Source organism: Equus caballus, chromosome 13 (assembly GCF_041296265.1).
Source record: "Equus caballus isolate H_3958 breed thoroughbred chromosome 13, TB-T2T, whole genome shotgun sequence".
NCBI lineage: Eukaryota > Metazoa > Chordata > Mammalia > Perissodactyla > Equidae > Equus > Equus caballus.
Window position 1 is genome coordinate 50,845,362 of NC_091696.1, and position 19,998 is coordinate 50,865,359.

General features: G+C 42.4%; 1 protein-coding gene and 1 long non-coding RNA gene across 19 annotated transcripts in view; one reads left to right on the forward strand and one right to left on the reverse strand.

Annotated features, from left to right (window-relative positions):
• Positions 1-19,998, reverse strand: part of ZNF75A (zinc finger protein 75A) — an 88,972-nt gene that overhangs the window by 34,541 nt on the left and 34,433 nt on the right. For 6 of the 18 annotated variants that reach the window (XR_011424855.1, XR_011424845.1, XR_011424858.1 and 3 more), the window contains one exon: positions 16,967-19,232. The exons of 7 other annotated variants lie outside the window; for them this stretch is intronic. The gene's annotated coding sequence lies outside the window, so the exon portion shown is untranslated. Of the gene's footprint in view, positions 1-16,966; positions 19,233-19,998 lie in introns of those variants that run through there. 5 more of the 18 variants (XR_011424846.1, XR_011424856.1, XR_011424850.1 and 2 more) reach the window with 2 other exon arrangements.
• On the forward strand, positions 582-16,343 carry LOC111767583 (uncharacterized). The gene is made up of 2 exons (XR_002799386.2): positions 582-1,565; positions 11,315-16,343. It is a non-coding gene; the product is annotated as an uncharacterized lncRNA (long non-coding RNA).

A 19,998-nucleotide genomic window follows, 5' to 3' on the forward strand; every position in this document is an offset into this window, starting at 1 on the left:
GGAGATCACAAGAGTAAGGAAAATACAATGGCTGCAGGAGGCTCTGACTGCAGATAAAAGGAAGGGTGGGTGTGAGAAGCACTAAGAACCAAATTTAAAACTTACTGATCCAGAACAAGGCATAGATATTTAAGCTTTTGTGAAATCACTATGGAGAGAAAGTGGTAAAAGGTGTGTATGTTGTCCATGGTTGTTGGCCTGTGCATGCAGGATGTTAGTACCTTAAGTAAGATGTGGTAAAAAGTAAGTGTCACAGTTTCTGCTTGAGCCTTTTTGAGGAATTAAATATGAGCAAAGGAGAATGTACATTCTACCTCAGCCAAAGTTTTTTAAAAACTTTTGGGGAAGAAGGATAAGCAAAGGCAGGACATAAGAATATACTTCAGTGAGCCTTGCCTGGGCCACTCCACATTCCCCTGCATACACAGTCCTGGAGCATGGCCCTAGGACAAGCTATGCAGGATAGTTCCAGAGTCATATGCTTACCACTGCTCTACACAGAGGGAAGAATAACATCTTCGAAAAGCCTGGGCAAAGGCAGAGAGGTGGGCTTGAATGTGACCTGTCTGGATCAGCCCGACATCACTGGAGATTCATGGTGGGGAAAAGGGAGACAGCCTGGGGGTGGATTGATTACTGAAGGGCTTTGGATACCAATTCACATAAGTTGGATTTGATAAAGGAGGAAAGCTAGTGAAAGTCAATGGAAGTGTAAGGAAGTAGGGGTACTCAAAGACGCCTCACCGGCAGGTTCCTCCCACTCCTGGGTCGGCTGGGGCTGGGGCCGGAGCGTGGGATGCAACTGTTGAACTCCTTGCATTTTTGGGTGGCCTCCACCCTCCAGGCTTTATCCTTTAGTCCACTTTATCCTCTTTATCCACTTTAGTCCGCTTTATCCTCTAGTCCACTAGGCAGGAAAAGGAACACAGAGTACTAGAATTCCCAACTTTGCCTGTCAGCTAAGCTGTAGAATGCACTTGTGCATTCATAAAGGAAATATTTGATTGCTTATAATTTACCCAGTGTTGTAGTAGGAGCCAAACACAAAGCAGTGAACTAAGTAGACACTGTCTTCCAAAACCAGTCTCATTGGATCCCTCAGAGGTACAGGTTACCCCTGCTATCTGAAAATTCACTTTACAGCACTTCACTTTTACGAAAGACCTTTTACTAACCAAAAGAAATCCGAAGATTTTCACTTCCATGAAAGAAGGCAAAAAGCAAAAACAGTGTTCAGTGTTTGTTTTGCAGCGAGCCATTATAGTGGCTAAGCAGTCAAACATATGGTCGCAACTCAAGCCTGAAAGATCAGGCACAGCAGACTACTAACCTTGCCCTTCGACTGGAGGCAAGCAGATGTAGAAGGTGTAGATGTTGGTGACCTGCCTGGACTGATGGATTCAGACAGTGACGGGATGTTAACAGATAACCCTCTTCCTCTCTCTCCTACACCCTGGGCTCCTGTACCTCCCACCACTTCAACCTCTGACGGCTCAGCCTAACACACCACCATCACCACCACCACCTCTCAGCCTTCCAGTGTGCTCACACTCTTCCCGATTCTGGTAAGTGAAACTACACTGTACGTACATTATTTCTATTTTATACAGGCTGTGTATTTATCATATCCTTCCTGCTTTCACTATGTTAGTATGTGAGGTTTTATGTGTTATTTGTATGATTTGGTAGGTTATTTTTTGGATCTGGGAACGCTCAAAAATTGTTCTCATATAAACTATTGGTAATTGCTTCTTTGCTTTACACTGCCTTGGCTTACGAAAGGGTTCATTGCAACACTCTACTTTAGGGTAGTGGGGAAAACCTGTACCAGCACCAGTCGGGCAGCAACCCCCAGGATCCGAGTCCCAGATCTTCAGGACCTCTCTTCCAAGCTTCCAAATTATGACAAACACAACATCTTCCCTATGCACCCCTAACCCCACATGTGGTAGCTACTTCCTACAGTTGCTATCTCTGTTACCTTAGTGTCTATCTCCCATTGTCTAATGCAGCGTCATCACCACACTAACCACTTGAGGAATTTGATGTGGGTACACAAAAGGTAACACCGTCAAGTCTATAGATTTCCTCTGATGTGTAACAGTACCCTCCTGGTTTGGACGCCCTCCAGACGTCCATTAAAAGCCAGTTAGTTTTGCCTGTAACTTAAATACTTGGGCCCTCCATGTAGTTTCTATACCTCCGTTTCTCACTGAAACATTTTAACTAACTGATAGAATTCTTCAATTGACACTATTCCTTCTTCCCAAGGATTCCTAACCACTTACCACAGACTGGATCAGATATGCTCACAACCCAGAGAAGCAGGGCAAAGCCTACACATTGTCATCCTCGTCACACACCTCTTGTGGATTCTCAGCCTAAGCTGGTGGATGCATGGTCACAGCCAAAACAAGAGCTGGGCCCGTCAAGCCTATTTAGCTCACTTTCCTTCCCTCTTGCCACCTCTTCTATGCCTCTCCTGTGAGGGGACCGGCTTACCAGTCATTTTAGGAACTGCCCAGGACTTCTGGGATCCTGGACTCGAGTGTACCCATATCATCGCTCACTTTCTCACATGTGAATGCTCGCTTTTACCATTATCAATTCCAGACTCCGTGCAGTCCTGCTGCTCATCCTTGGCTTGACTTCAGGGTAGAGACAAAGAGAAGGACTGAGCGTTCTTTACCTGCGGAGAACACAGGACTCTAGCAACTACCCTCACAGTTCCCTGTGGTAGGGCAGTTAGCCTGAAAGATTTTGAACTTGGTGCCGCCCTGCTCTGGCATCTGGAGGAAGCTGTGCTCCCGAAGCTGCTCAGGCATTCCCCATACACTTGGACATTCTAGTGGCACCTCGGGAGTCTTGCATAAATTTTGGATTTACTGAGAATGGGAAGTAAAGTCTGGGTTTCCTGGCAGCCACACCACATACCTGCTATAATGGGTTAAGTGACTTGCGTAGTGACTAAAGTTAAGGAGTTGGATTTTGAACGTGGGTCAAGTCAATTTCAAAGCCTTTAATTCCTTCAGTCTGTCGTTCTCAACACTCTTTCTGACTAACGATTTCTGTGAAAGCTTGGAACACAGACCTTATACTGCATGTGACTACCATCAGGGTAGTCTCGTGGCAGGGGCCGCATGTCCTGCGTCTTCAGGAGGACCCAGGTACAGCTTAGGCTTCATGTCACACTCATAACTAGCAACTATCTCAAAGGCATGCTGTTGTACCTGGCACTAGATTAAAACCTAGTTATTACATAATATAGATTAGACATGCCCCCTAAGAAGCTTTTACGGCCTAAAGATAGAAAAGGCAAAAAGAGACCCATTACAAAGAAAGAAAGGAGACTCGTCAGAGATCTCATTTGTTATAGAGGATGGTCACACAGTCCCCCTTACCATCGAGGCGTTATCCATCAGAGGCCATCAGTGATGAGCCATCAAAGCACTGTCCTTTGGAATCTCCAGTTGGATTTTTGTTACAAATCAAGACTTCACACCCAGATACAGGACACAGTGGGAGTAAGCTGGCATGTCAGATGTAGAATTAGTGTACTCTCTGCTGCTCCTGGGTTTGGCCAAGCACATAGTGGGGCCTCATCCATTCATCCAGACTCTCCCTTCCCCTCTCAGTTTGGCTATTTAGGCTGTGCCAGATAACTGGCCATGGATCATTCCATCTGTATTTTCATTTTCCTCAATGGTCAAGCCACCTGACATGTCTAAATGGGATCTTCTCTCTGGAGATTTTCACCCCTCTGGTAGTATCTTCTGATTCAGGATCACCCTGTCCAGGCTGGATTAGCTCACACATACTCATTCAGAAAACTTCCTTATCAGTCTAAGATCAGGCTCTCTTCCTTTGGTGGCAGTAGGTCACCATGAATGCCCCAAATATAGACCAGCTTCATACATGACCCTTGTAAGAGCTACCATGGAATGAGCCTTTCTGAAGGGAGGACCAGAGGAATACATAGCCTACCTTTGGAAGTGAGCTGTCTCAGCCTGACATCGGCATCCCAATTCTGGTCATGACAGAACTATAAGGTCATGTCCACGATGTCATGGGCACTGACAAACTCTCAACCCTGGATTCTTCATGCCTCTTCCTTTTCCAGCCTGAGACTCTGTATCTCACCATTTTCTTTAAATAGCAGGGTTCCTCTTTAAGGGCTCATGGCATGAGTGGTCTGAGCAGGTGTTCTGGCTCTTCTCTTGGGAAAGCCCCAGAAGATAAGCTTCAAGGGCTCCAATAAAGCTTGGCAACTCTCCACATAAGCTCAGGGTTGCTGGCTTTTCTGGGAGCACACATACCATCACCAGGAAATAAAATCCCACCACTGACACCCTACCTCCCCTGCTCCACCCCAGATCATCCTATGGGCCAAGGGAAGAAAGGTACAGGAATAGAGATTCCCAGGAAGCCAGACCTAACAACTGGAATGAGGAGGGTGGTATGTGCTGCTGGGCAGAGTAGAAGAGAGTCAGGATCCCACTGCCACACCTGACAGTGGCAGAGAGCACGGCAATGTCATTTTTGCTCAAGGCAGTGCAGGGAGGGCTCTAGTAGGCCCCCAGCCTGAGTCCCTCAGCTCTGTTACGCCTTGCAACACTGGTCTCAGTCCCCAGTGACCTACTCAGGGCCTCTCCTGACCAGAAATCCAGTTATATTGATCTGTTTTGGGGAGACATGTGACTCAGACACTGAGGACTCAAGCAAAGTTCCCACAGCTTGCTGGGCATTATAATCCCTCTATCTCAGAGCAGGCATTTCTTTTTTTTTTTTTAATTGAATTATTGATAGGTTACAATCTTGTGAAATTTCAATTGTACATTAATGTTTGTCAGTCATGTTGTAGGTGCACCACTTCACCCTTTGTGCCCACCCCCCACCCCACCTTTCCCCTGGTATCCACTAAACTGTTCTTAGTCCATAATTTTAAATTCCTCATGTGAGTGGAGTCATACACAGATTATCTTTCTCTCGCTGGCTTATTTCACTTAACATAATTCTCTCAAGGTCCATCCATGTTATTGCAAATGGAATGATTTTGTTCTGTTTTGCAGCTGAGTAGTATTCCATTGTATATATGTACCACATCTTCTTTATCCATTCGTCTGTTGCTGGACACTTAGGTTGCTTCCATGTCTTGGCTATTGTAAACAGTGCTGCAATAAACATTGGGGTGCATAAGACTTTTGGGATTGCCGACTTCAAGCTCTTTGGATAAATACCCAGTAGTGGTATGGCTGGATCGTATGGTAGTTCTATTTTTAATTTTTTGAGGAATCTCCATACTGTTTTCCATAGTGGCTGCACCAGTTTGCATTCCCAGCAGCAGTGTATGAGGGTTCCTTTTTCTCCGCAACCTCTCCAACATTTGTTGCTATTAGTTTTAGATATTTTTGTCATTCTAATGGGTGTAAGGTGATATCTTAGTGTAGTTTTGATTTGCATTTCCCTGATGATCAGCGATGATGAGCATCTTTTCATGTGCCTATTGGCCATCAGTATATCTTCTTTGGAGAAATGTCTGTTCATGTCTCCAGCCCATTTTTTGATTGGGTTGTTTGATGTTTTGTTGTTGAGTTGCGAGAGTTCTTTGTATATTATGGATATTAAGCCTTTGTCAGATATATGACTTGCAAATATTTTTTCCCAGTTAGTGGGTTTTTTTTTGTTTCAATCCTGTTTTCATTTGCCTTGAAGAAGCTCTTTAATCTGATGAAGTCCCATTTGTTTATTCTTTCTATTGTTTCCCTTCTCTGAGAAGGCATGGTGTCCGAAAAGATCCTTTTAATACTGATGTCAAAGAGTGTACTGCCTACGTTTTCTTCCAGAAGCCTTATGGTTTCAGGTCTCACCTTTAGGTCTTTAATCCATTTTGAGTTTATTTTGGTGAATGGTGAAAAAGAATGGTCAATTTTCATTCTTTTACATGTGGCTTTCCAGTTTTCCCAGCACCATTTGTTGAAAAGACTTTCTTTTCTCCATTGTATGCCCTCAGCTCCTTTGTCAAAGATAAGCTGTCCATAGATGTGGTTTTATTTCTGGGCTTTCAATTCTGTTCCATTGATCTGTTCACCTGTTTTTCTACCAGTATCATGCTGTTTTGATTACTGTAGCTTTGTAGTATGTTTTGAAGTCAGGGATTGTGATGCCTCCCGTTTTGTTCTTTTTTCTCAGGATTGCTTTAGAAATTCGGGGTCTTTTGTTGCCCCATATGAATTTTAGGATTCTTTGTTCTAATTCTGTAAAGAATGTCACTGGGATTCTGATTGGGATGGTGTTGAATCTGTAGATTGCTTTAGGTAGAACGGACATTTTAACTATGTTTATTCTTCCAATCCATGTACATGGAATGTCTTTCCATCTCCTTATGTTGTCATCCAATTCTCTCAGAAAGGCCTTGTAATTTTCATTATATAGGTCCTTCACTTCCTTAGTTAAGTTTACCCCAAGGTATTTTATTCTTTTTGTTGCGATTGTGAATGGTATTGTATTCTTGAGTTCTTTTTCTGTTGGTTCATTACTGGAGTATAGAAATGCTACTGATTTATCCAAATTGATTTTATACCCTGCAACTTTGCTGTAGTTGTTGATTACTTCTAACAGTTTTCCAATGGATTCTTTGGGGTTTTCTATATATAAGATCATGTCGTCTGCAAACAGCGAGACTTTCACTTCTTCCCTCCCTATTTGGATTCCTTTTATTCCTTTTTCTTGCCTGATTGCTCTAGCCAGGACCTCCAGTACTATGTTAAATAAGAGTGGTGATAGAGGGCATCCTTGTCTTGTTCCTGTTTTCAGGGGGATGGGGTTCAGTTTTTGCCCATTGAGTATGATGTTGGCTATGGGTTTGTCGTATATGGCCTTTATTATGTTGAGGTAGTTTCCTTCTATGCCCATTTTGTTCAGAGTTTTTATCATAAATGGCTGTTGGATCTTGTCAAATGCCTTCTCTGCATCTATTGAGATGATCATGTGTTTTTTATTGCTCAGTTTGTTGATGTGGTGTATCACGTTGATTGATTTGCGGATGTTGAACCATCCCTGTGTCCCTGGTATGAATCCCACCTGATCCTGATGTATGATTCTTTTGATGAATTGCTGAATTCTGGTTGCCAAAATTTTGTTTAGAATTTTTGCATCTATGTTCATCAGTGATATTGGCCTGTAGTTCTCTTTTTTCGTGATGTCCTTGTCAGGTTTTGGGATCAGCGTGATGTTGGCCTCATAGAATGTGTTAGGAAGTGTTCCATCTTCCCTAATTTTTTGGAATAGCTTGAAAAGGATAGGTATTAAATCCTCTCTGAAAGTTTGGTAGAATTCCCCAGGAAAGCCATCTGGTCCTGGGGTTTTATTCTTTGGGATGTTTTTGATTGCTGTTTCAATCTCTTTCCTTGTGATTGGTCTGTTCAAATTGTCTGCCTCTTCTTGAGTGAGCTTTGGGAGATTGTAGGAGTCCAAGAATTTATCCATTTCCTCTAGGTTATCCATTCTGTTGGCATATAGTTTTTTGTAGTATTCTCTTATAATCTGTTGTATTTCTGCAGAGTCTGTTGTTATTTCTCCTCGCTCATTTCTGATTTTGTTTATTTGAGCTTTCTCCCTTTTTTTCTTTGTAAGTCTGGCTAGTGGTTTGTCAATTTTATTTATCTTCTCAAAAAAACAGCTCTTTGTCTCATTGATCCTTTCTACTGCCTTTTTCATTTCAATAGTATTTATTTCTGCTCTGATTTTTATTATTTCTCTCCTTCTGCTGACTTTGGGCTTCATTTGTTCTTTTTTCTCTAGTTCAGTTAGGTGTGCTTTAAGGTTGCTTATTTGGGATTTTTCTTGTTTGTTAAGATGTGCCTGTATTGTGATGAATTTTCCTCTTAATACAGCTTTTGCTGTATCCCATATGAGTTGGTATGGCATGCTATCATTTTCATTTGTTTCCAAGTATTTTTTTATTTCTTCTTTAATTTCTTCAGTGATCCATTGCTTGTTCCGTAGTGTGTTGTTTAGTCTCCACATCTTTGTGCCTTTCTCAGCTTTTTTCTTGTAATTAATTTCTAGCCTTATAGCACTATGATCTGAGAAGATGCTTGTTATTATTTCAATTTTTTTAAATTTGTAGAGGCTTGCCTTGTTTCCCAACATATGGTCTATCTTAGAGAATGTTCCATGTGCACTTGAGAAGAATGTGTATTCAGCTCTTTCAGGGTGGAGTGATCTATATATGTCTATTAAGTCCAATTGTTTTAGTTTTTCATTTAACTCCACTATTTCCTTGATTTTCTGTCTGAATGATTTGTCCATTGATGTGAGTGGGGTGTTGAGGTCCCCTACTATTATTGTGTTGTTTTTAACATCTTCCTTTAGGTCTGTTAATAGTTGCTTTATGAATCTTTGTGCTCCTGTGTTGGGTGCATAGATATTTATAAGCGTTATTTCTTCTTGATGAAGTGTCCCTTTGATCATTATATATTGTCCCTCTGTGTCTCTCTTTACCTGTCTTATTTTGAAATCCACTTGGTCTGATATGAGAATTGCAACACCTGCCTTTTTTTCCTTGCTATTTGCTTGAGGTATTGTCCTCCACCCCTTCACCCTGAGTCTGTGTTTGGCCTTGGGGCTGAGGTGTGTTTGCTGGAGGCAACAAATTGTTGGATCTTGTTCTTTAATCCATTTTGCCACTCTGTGTCTTTTTATTGGAGAGTTCAATCCGTTCACATTGAGAGTGATTATTGATGCATGTGGACTTAATGCTGTCAATCTGTCGCTTATTATCTTGTTTTCCTGAGTTTCTTTTCCTGTGTGCTTTATCCTACCCATTTAATACTGCAATTTCTTATGCTGGGTTTCTTAGATTTTTCCTTATTTATGATTTGTGACCCTGTTCTGTACTTTATTTTAGTGTCTACCTTGAAGTTTGTATTTAGAATCTCGTGTATAATATAGTCTATTCTCTGGTGGTCTCTTACCTACTTGACCAATACTGATTTAGACCCTTTGCTCTTCCCCTCCTAAATAATTATTTTCATTTTTTATTCCAACTCGTCTTATTCATTTGTAGTTAGAGTGCTAAGATCGCTCTTGTTTTGGTAGTTTCCTTACCTTTACCCTAATGCTATAATTGAATATTTGCTATCCTGTTCTGGTTCTATCCATCGGTCTCCCTAGTCTGTGGATTGTGTCCCCTTTCTCCCTTTTTTCTTTTTTCAAGTATGAAAGCCTTCTTGAGGATTTCTTGTAATGGAGGGCTTTTAGTTACAAATTCCCTTAACTTTTGTTTGTCTGGAAAAGATTTAATTTCTCCCTCATATCTGAAGGAAATTCTTGCTGGATAGAGTATTCTTGGCTGAAGGTTTTTATCCTTTAAAGCTTTGAATATATCACTTCATTCTCTCCTAGCTTGTAGGGTTTCCGTAGAGAAATCCGCTGACAGTCTGATAGGGGCTCCTTTATAGGTTATTCTCTTTTTTTCCGTTACTTCCCTGAGTATTCTCTCCTTATCATTCCTATTTGCCAACTTTACTACTATGTGCCTTGGGGCAGCTCTTTTTACATTGACAAATCTAGGAGATCTAAAACCCTCCTCTACACACATTTCTCCATTGATCCCTAGATTTGGGAAGTTCTCTTCAATAATTTCGTTAAGCACACTTTCTGCTCCATTTTCCTTTTCCATATTCTCGGGAATTCCTATGATCCTTATGTTCTTACTCCTCATTGAATCCATTATCTCTCGGAGATTTTCCTCATTTTTTAAAATTCTTAGTTCTCTTTCTTCCTCTGTCTGGCGCCATTCAGCCTGTCTGTCCTCGATTATGCTAATTTTCTCCTCCATGTTGTCTACACGGGCATTCAGGGAACCCATATTCTGTTTTATCTGGTCCATTGTGTTTTTCATCTCAAGTAATTCTGTTTGATTCTTCTTTATGATTTCAATCTCTTTTGTGAAGTAACTCCAGAACTCAGCTTGTTTCTCTATCTTTCTCTCTACACCTCATTGAGTTTTTTTATTATAGCTGCTCTGAATTCATTATCACTTAGTTTACCTAATTCCAAGTCCTCAGGACTTAATTCTGTGTTTTTATTGTTTTCCTTCTGGTCTGGGGCTTTTATAAATTGCTGGATGGTAGAGGAGCGGTTTTTTCTCATGGTGGTAGAATTCAGTTGCAGTTACAGCCTGTCGCCACTAGATGGGGGTCGAGAGCGGCGTGTTATGAGCTCTCCGCATTGGGGCAAGATGGCTGCGCCCACTGGCTTCGCTGGGGGGGGAGGGGCTGTTACACGCGCGGTCTGGGTTCAGATCAGTTCTGTTCTCTGGTCTCCCAAGGCCCTTGATTTATGGGGTCCCCTGGATGGAAGCTTTCCCCTCGTCAGCGGGTTTCCACTGAATTAGCGGCAGGAGTCCTGGATGATCCCCTGGTCGCGCGGCCCCTCCTCCACTCCCTCCCGACCCGCGCTGCAGCAATCGCAGACTCTAGGGGAGGGAGCGATGTTCTCTCCTACCGTTCCAGCGCCTCCGAAGGTGTAAAGCAAGGTTTATGATCTCCGCCTTCTTGGAATTGTAGGTCTCTAATGAGCTGGCATTATTTTTGTTCTCTGAAATTCAGTTCTTCCAATCTTTTGTTGTATTTTGGAGGGGAGAGAATCCCGGGTCAGCTCACCCCGCCATTTTGCTCAGGCATTTTAGTTAATACAAGATTCTCATTCACAGAGCCAGCTTAGGTGAATATAACGTGCAGAGGAGAAAGGCTGAGTTCTACAGAGGACAAATATCTCCTTTCTTTCATTTTTGGGAGCAGAGATATACTGAAAACTCAGTGATTGGTGAGGGTCCAGCCTTGCTCTCCACCGACCCTCCTTCCTGTGAAAGGGAAAGAGCACCAGCCCTGTGGTCAAGTGGTTAAGTTCGTGCACCTGGCATCGGCAGCCCAGGGTTTTGCCGGTTTGGATCCTGGGTGTGGACATAGTACTGCTCATCAAGCCATACTGAGGCGGCGTGCCACATAGCACAACCACAGGGACTCACAACTAGAATATACAACTATGTGCGGGGGTGCTTTGGGGAGAAGAAGAAGAAGAAAAGAAAAAAAAAAGAAGATTGCTGACAGATGTTAGCTCAGGGACCAATGTTAAAAGAAAAAAAAAAGGAAAGAAAGTCTGTTCTCTTAGGAAAGCTGGCATAGACAACAATCAGAAAAATAAACAAGTGCTTAAGAAGCAACAGCAAATTCAAGGTTCTCCACTTTGTTCCAGCTGCCTGTCCCTTAACCCAGGCCCTCTACAACCTGATCTCCATTTTCTCTTACAGACTCCCCTTCTCACAATTGCCTCAGTCTCCTGGGTTCTCACTCCAAATCCTGCACCAAGCTCATTGCCTTTTCAGTGCTTTCTGGATGACATGTTCTCACCCAGCCTTGGATTTCCCTTTGCACATGGGTCAGACATTGCTTCAGCTCCAGGATCTTCTCCTTGAATGCAGCTTGGGCTGCAGCCATCAACAGCAGGGCTCCTGGAGCTGGATGAAAGCCTTATGAGGCCCAGAACTTGCTGATAACTGGAGAATCTAAAGAGCTGGGGGGAGATCTCCAACATGCCAACCTCTCTGAGAGGTCAGCTTCTGCCGTGAGCCAACAGAGAGAATGTGAGCCATAAAGAGGAATTCAACTGAAACTGAGGCTGATCTGTGGCCCCAAATTCAGTTCCTACAACTCTGAGGAATCACCTCCAGCTACTCCTCTCCGATAAAAACTTCACTCTGGAAGGAGAAAGATGTCAATGTGAGAGTTCATTTCTACTTCACTTTCTAAGTGTAAGAAAGAAGGTATAAATTTATTCTCTGTTCAAATCAGCTTGGTCTATGAGACAGTGTTACCTAATAGAAATAGCAGACTTTGACCATCAGGTGGATCTGGTCTCCAGTTCCACCTGAGCTCCACACTAACTGGTATTGGGAAAATTGTTCAACTTCTCTAAGCCTCTTTTTCTCATCTGAGAGTAACAGCTACCTTGCAGGAGAGAGAAAAAGATTATTATGCTATTTGTAAAGTCTCTAGCCCAGTGCTTGGCACCCAGAAAGTGCAGTTAATGGTCTGCGGTGGTAGCAAGACAAACTCAATTTCATGGGAACTTCTTCATGGCATACCTCACTACTTGACATGTACATATAGGGTCAATATCTGTCATCTTCTGCAAGAACGTAAGGTTCTTGGGGAGCAGGGAATTTGTTTTGTTCATTGTTGAATCACAGCACCTCAAATAGTCTCTGCTGCTAAATAAATATCTGGTGAATGAATGGGTGAAAACATATAAGGAAAACTGGGGTCATCAGACCTGATTAATTGACTGGGTGTCAAGTACTTAAGCATTATAGACAATACAAATGGAGACTAAGACTGGGTTCTGGGTGACATGTCTCTGACATCTGTCTCCCATTCATTTCCACTACTATGGCTCTAGGGCAGGATTCCTGAACCTTGGCACTATTGATATTTCGGGCTGGACAGGTCTTTGTTGTGTGTTTGTGTGGGTGGTGTCCTATGCAGCCAAGGATGTTTAGCTACATTCCTGGCCTCCACCCACCACATGTGAGTAGCACCCGCCTTGTGTGACAACAAAATTGACTCCGGACATTGGGAAATGTCTTTGAGCAGCAAAATCGCCCCTGGTTGAGAACCACTGGTCTAGGGACATGTCATTAGCCCAGGCTGGTGCAAGAGACTTCCATCTGTCCACCTGGCCTGCCTACAGAGATCTCAACTTCTGGACTTTCTACAAATCTAATCCAATGGTAACTCCTCTGCTCAAAGCCTTCAAGACTTCTTGTTGCCACTGAAATAAGCCAAGATCTCCAAGCTTGCAAGGCTCTCCCTGCCATTCAGGGCCCAACCTACCCCTCCAGCCTCACTGCCCTCAGTACACAGTCCAGCATGGGCGAACTGGTTCCAGGTCCTGCCTTAGTACCTTTGCCCACTGAACTTTCCCTGTCTAGAACACTCTTTCCCCAAGACCTGACTCATTCCTTCCATAGAAACTGAACACAAGGGGCTGCCGGTCTTCATCTCTCCCAACCACGGGAGGAAGAGGACCTGAGCCTAGGTTGACAAATGTAGAAATACGGAAAATTTTATGCCCTCAAGGAGTGCACCATCAAAGAAGGCAAGAGAACCCACAGCATCACCACCACCTTCTTGAAGCCTCCTAACGCTTTGAACTCCTTGGTGCTGTCTGTAACTCTCTCTTAGGGCGCCTTATCCTGCTCCACCTAACACCAGAATTTGTTTCTGACGGGTTCATCTCCTCCACGAGTTCGAGGCTCTCTGAGGGCAAGGAGGGCGTCAGTATTGTCTTCGTGTCGCCACTGCCCAGCACAAGGGCGCACAACGACGCAACAGAGGCTCGGCGAACGAGCGTTGTATTACGTAAACCGCAGGGCAAGAGGCTCCGAGCCTCTCAAAGGAGTCCTCACGGGAGACGGAACGGACCCGGCACCTCGTCCCCACGCCTCCCCAGACAGAGGGAGGAGGTCCCGGTCCATGGCCACTCCGAGTCTTCACGTCGGGGACTCAGGGGACTAGACGAGAGCGGCAGGGTGGAGGGCAGAGCCGCAGCGCCCCCGCCGGCCCCGCCAGGATAAGCCTTTCCAACACACAAGACTCACGAGCCTCGCCACCTTTCCAACGCCCTACGCCAGAAGCAGCCCCGGGGCACGCCAGGACCTCCACAAGGCCAGACGCATGCACAAGGGCTACGCAAGCGACGCACTGAAGGACCTCCCGGTAAACTGGTTTCGGCCCCTCGCTAATCGACTGCAATCTTCGCCAATGAGAACGCAGGGTCCTCTTTGTGTGATACCCGCGTGCCACTCCCGCTCTTCGACAACCCAAAGCCTGGATGTGGCCGTTGGTTAATCCCGCTTATTGGTTTACTTGTGGTCTCTTTGGAGGCGCTTCCGCTTGTGGTGCTTCGATGTGTCTTTGTGTCAACGGTGCCTGGAGTCACACCGTGTTTTACAGACGTGACAGCGACAATAATGAAAAAACGTAACGCTCCCTGTGTGCTTGGCACAGTTCTAAACAAGTGCATACTAATTCGTCCTCACAGCAGTCCTATGAGGTCAATATTATTACTCTTTTCATCTTCCAGACAAGGAAACCGAGACAGATTGTCTAATGACAGGCGTAGGACAAGAACTCGCTTCTAACCCAACGTTTTTTCCTGTGTTTTTATTTTTTAACATTCCGTCAGTACCGCAAAACATTCTCACCTAAAGATGAAATCTCTCCATCCCGCATCTCCCAAACTACATTCCCTCTCCAGAGGAAACAAATTTTCAGTGTGTACATCTTTCTGAACCTTAATCTGTCCTTTTGGTCATTTACTATATCTTTAAATTTTTTTCTGTTTCAATATATCCACCTCATCTTTTTTAAACTGTTGGATTTAGGCATGTACCATAATATATTCAATCTTTAATCGTTTCTCTTTTGTTGGACATTGAAATACTCAATTGTCACCTGCATGCGAGCGTGTTATCCTGGATTGGGATATTCTGCGTATATTTTGAAGAGGGAGCCTATGGATGGGAATGTGGAATGTGAGGGAAAGTATAGTGGAAGTTTCTACCCGTTCTCTCTGCCTTTGTTCTGGTCTCCCTTCATCCATTCATCATTTATGAGGATTCTAGTTGCACAATGAAGGAGTAGTGCTCCATCAGGATATGAATAGAGGGAGGTGGATGTGAAATAGACTGAGAAACCTCCTTAGAGAAAGTATTCCATCTTTGATTAAGTATTACACTGAGCAGTTGTCTCCAAGCACTCCCATATGCATTATCTATTTTGATCCTTACAATGTTCCTGTCCGGTATTATATTCATTTTACAGATGATGAAATGGAGTGCTAGAGAGATCCACCGGCTTCCATAGCTAATTAGTTGCAGAGTACATCAAATGTTCGATCTGTGGGCTCCTAGTGTCATGAACTTTCTAAGGTATCTCCCTATTCAGAGGGCAGGGTAACTAGATGGCTGCATTGACAGGAGAGAGACATAGCCGGGTCTGATGCAGGGAAGAAGCAAGGGCAGAGCCATACTTCTCAGTAGCCTTAGTCATGTGTCTCTTCAGCCACCTAGAAACTTCTACAGTGCACCCTTAAGGTCCTTGTTCCTGAGGTTGTACATGAGAGTGGAACATGCATGTATCTATGATCAGAACAGGATAAAAATAAGGAATGTGTCCCGATCAAGGAAGTAGCTGTTCCTAGGCTAAATTTAGTCAGAGGTGACTGTCCCAAAGAGAAGTCCACCACCACCCTGTGGAAGCTGCTGGTTGCAAAGCCTCTGCTCCTCTCTGTCCTTGGCTGAGCAGATCCTTGGCCAGCTTTGGCAAGATAGCATAGGTGCCATGGATCAAGCCCTCATAGACAAGTAGGAAGATGACTGTCACCCGAAAGACCTTGAACTTTTTGAAACCTTTATCTCCACAGGTAAGCTTTATCAAGGTGGGTGTCACATGGAGGAACTGGTCAACTTCTGTGCTTCTCACAGAGGTGCAGCTGTAGCGTGGCAGGCAGCTGCCCTAGGGAGTTGTCAAAAATATTCTGCGAGGCCAGGGGTGCCAACTGCAGGCAGAGGCACCACTGCTTGACCACTGCATAGTGGAGGGCTGACAGATGGCAACGTGTGCTCAAGGCTGTCACTGCTAAGAGAATGCTCTCAGTGGAGTTGAGAGCCCGGACAAAAAAAGAAAAGAAAAATCACCTGTAATCCCATCACATATGTGTGTGTGTCTCCAAATTTTCTAGCTATCTGGGATCCCGCTTTCTTTTATTAGCCAAATTATATGTTTCATTCTTCCATGGCCACAGGAAGTTTTTTGTTTTGCTTTTTTCTGCAGCTTTCTCTTTTCACTGGACATTACATTTGTGATATATATCCAAGTTTATGTATATAGCTGTACTTTATTCTCTTTTATTGCTGTATAGTATTTCATCACATGACTACCACAATTCATTCATGTATTCTTCCTGTTAGTGGATGTTTGGATTCTTTCTGGCTTTTGATTGGAAAAAATACTGCTGTGAACGTTTTGTACATATAATCTGCTGTACTTAGACTCTCTTTAGGGCATGCCGTAGAGCAAGAGGTCATAGGTATGCATGTCCTCAACTTTGCTAAATAGTGCCAAAGTGATTGTACTAGTACTCCCCGCCCCCTTCCCACCGCCCCACAGTATAATAGAGTTCCTGTTTTTCCCTATCATTGTTAACACTTGGTATCGTCACACTTTTAAATTTCTGGCAAGCAGAGGGAATAAAAGGATATTTCATTGTGGCTTTAATTGAATTTCCCTGATTTCTAATGAAAGGGGGCGTATTTCATATGATTTCTACTGTATGAAATTTAGACCTCAGGTGTTTCTGAGATTCCCTGAGGAATGTTTTCAGTTTCCTGGTTGTCACTCATCAGCTTGTTCTCTGTAGCATTCTAAGTCTTTTCAGTTTTCACAGTTGGCCTTTTGTTAACTGTTTCTCCATGCTGCTTCCACTCTTTCTTTTCTGCTTCTCCCTATATCCTTCACTTTAGCACAATACTCTTCCTTTATATTTCAAAACAGGGTTCACAAAAGGCACCATTGTTACTTAAGAATAATAGAACTACAACACAGAAAAGTTAAAGTAAATCCAAACATCAGAGCTTATGTTCCTTCTGACTATTGGCCATGAGTTTTACAGGGGTTCTTGCACTGATATCTCTCTTTTTAGCTTTTGTCTGACATCTTGTTTATGGGATCTGAGCATCTCCTTTAATAAGATCCCCCGTTGTAATTTGCTGTCTTCACTTTCCTTTTTGCTATCCCCTACCTCTCCTAACCAAAAGAAGAAAAGGAAAGACATCAATATTATACTGTTATTGGGAGGCATCTTACCTTCTGCCAACACAAAAATCAATTTCAGATATATATGTGTTTTTCTATTATTAAGATAATTTATTTTCTCAGTAAAGTCTAATAGTTTTCTTTAGATAGGTCCTGCATATTTATGAAATTAATTTCCAGGCATTTATTTTATTTTCATTACTTGTAAATAAGGTCTTCATTCTAAGTGTGTATTTCTAGTATGTAGGAAAACTTTTAAAAAATCTATATTGATTGCATCCCTAATGGAATATGACTCTAGGTCAAAAATAACTGTTAAAGAAAACCTGTTGTGTGTGTATTGTGGAATGTCAGAAATACATATCAGTTGCATAGTTATCAACATTTTGTATTGTCAGACTTTTAAATTTCTAGATAAATAGATAGACATATAGAAATATAGAGGGATATGTGTGTTGTGTCTATGCCTGTATCTATATTTATCTCTCTCTGTATTCATCTATCAATCTATCTGTATCCTACCTCTGTCCACAGAGATGACCTGGGAGCAGCTCACCCCAATAGTAATGAGAACAATTAGTGCCCAGAAATTGACTGCTGAACACAATTTTTCACTCAAAGTTACCAGGGTTTCTTGAGGAAATGGCTGGGCAGGGGTAGGGTTAATAAAAGTTAAGCATGGAACATCTGTGGTTCCAGAAAGCAAGGAGGTACCCAAAGAATATGGGGACAAGTCAAAAAAACACAAAAGCCAGGTTGGATGGGCTCCCACTGATCAAACAGGGCACAACAATACAATGGTAGTAACAAGTTATAAACCACTGAATAAAATAGGAAAACTTGATTCCATAAGATGTAAATAAATAATGACTAAATTGAGTTTAATTAGCAACAGGATATTGATGTAGTTTCAGAGCACTTTCCCATAAAATACTTAATTACAAAGTAGAGCATAATGGAAAAGGCTGGCAGACACCACCTTCATTTAATGATCCAAGTAACATCATCAGTAATGGGACAAATTGAAATGTACGCCACTGTCTTAGTCTGCTCAGGCTGCCATAAGAAAATACCACAGACTAGGCTACTTAAATAACAGGAACTTATTTTCTCACAGTTCTGAAAATGGAAAGTCCAAGATCAAAGTTCCACCAGGATTCGGTTTCTGGCGAGGGCTCTTTCCTGGCTTGCATGTGGTCTCTTTGTCCACACCTGGCCTTTCTTCTGCGTGTTTGTGGGAGAGAGAAAAATCTCTCTCTTCCTCTTCTTATAAGGTCACCAATCCTATCAGATTAGGGGCCCACCCTTATTATACCACTTCACCCTAATTACCTCCTAAAGGCCCTGCCTCCAAGTACAATCACATTGGGAGTTAGGGCTTCAACATATGAATTTGGTGTTGGGAGACAATTCAGTCCATAGCACCACCCGATAGGATACAATGAGAAGAATGCAACATCACTTCTGTGGGATTCCTGCCAAAGATGCATAACCTGAATCTAATTGTCAGTAAACATGAAACCCAAATTGAGGGATGTTCTACAAAATAACTGGCTAATAATCTTTAAAAGTGTCAGGGTCATGAAAGTCAAGAAAAGAAACCATTTCAGACTGACAGAAACTAGAGACATGACAACGAAATGCAATGTGTGATTCTGAACAGAATCCTTTTGCTGTGAAAGACATTCTTGGGACAAGTGGCAAAAGCTGAACAGGGTCTGAGAATTAGACAATATAATGTATTAATGTTCCTTTACTAATAATGGCTATATTGTGGTCCCATAGGAGAGTGTCCTGGTGTGTTAGAGGTATATCCTAACATATTTGGGGAAGACAGAGTATCAACTTACTCTCAAATGATTCAAGGGGGAAAAATAGTCCTTTCTATTATGCTTCCAACTTTCCTGTAAGTTTGTGGTTATTTCAAAAAAGAAACAAAATTTTTTTTTGCAAAAGCACAAGCTTTGGAGTCAAGAGTACTTGGATTTGATTCCCAGTCTTACCATTGTGTGTTCTTGAGCAAGTTTCCTCTTGTGATCCGATGTCCTCATCTTAAAATGGGACATTTTAAGTATAGGTTGTTGTGAGGATTTAATGAGTTGATTCATGTAAAGAGTTTAGATCCTTATCTAGCACATGGTAAGTACTCAGTAAAGTTGATATAATCAAATAGTCGATGTAGTAAAAACCTTTTCACCAAATCACTAATGGAGCTTCCAAATTAGTCTGTAATTTAGAGCTCATATACTAGAGCATAAACTCACCAAGCCAAAGTCAGTTTTCAATTCCTATTTCTTGCCAGCTCCTTATTCCAACATCTCCTAGCCACAGCCATGGAATTGAGCCTGAAGGCTGTGAAGACAGAAAAAAGATTGACTCCCTTCATTGGCAGGCTCAAAATTTGGTCATTTAATTCAGGTATTCATGCAGGCTTTGCTACCATAAGGGGTATGGATCTAGATACTCTATGAAAGGCTTTAAGAGATGGGATCTTAAAAGCTCGAATGCCATTTTACTAAAAGTTGGTGAACCTTCTGTAAGTCTTGATGTTTGTTTTGTTTTTCATTTTTTGAATTTCTAACTGAGTAAGACACGAAACATACTTTTTCTTCTGGAACCTTAGAAATTGAACTTCAAAGCCCATTTTAATAACAAGGAGCTTGCCTCACACTTAATTGCTTTTTTGCCGTTTTTGACTTTGTTTCATGCACACCATTGAAAATGGAACATGAATATGTGTGCGTTTTGATGATGTCATATGTGATCCCCATGATGCATTAATGTCCCATGCTTTCTCTCCTCCCTCTAATTCTCTGTGTCTTACTACTCCCCTAACTATAAGTTAGATTCAAAATGTCCCGTACTTTCCATTGGTAGACTCTGCAGAACTCCAAAGTGTTTGAAGAATGCCTTGCTGTTTTCTTCCTATTTTCCCACAAGTTATTTTGCAACTTAAATGCAAAATATGACTGTTCAATCTCCTTGGTAGTTACCATTCTCATAAATTAATCAACTGGCATTCTGGTTTATACATCCACTTTAGGAGCATAGTCATTTTTATTCTACCTCCTCAGAATGTCATCTAATCTGAGTGTGCTGATCAATAAAGAATTTGAGC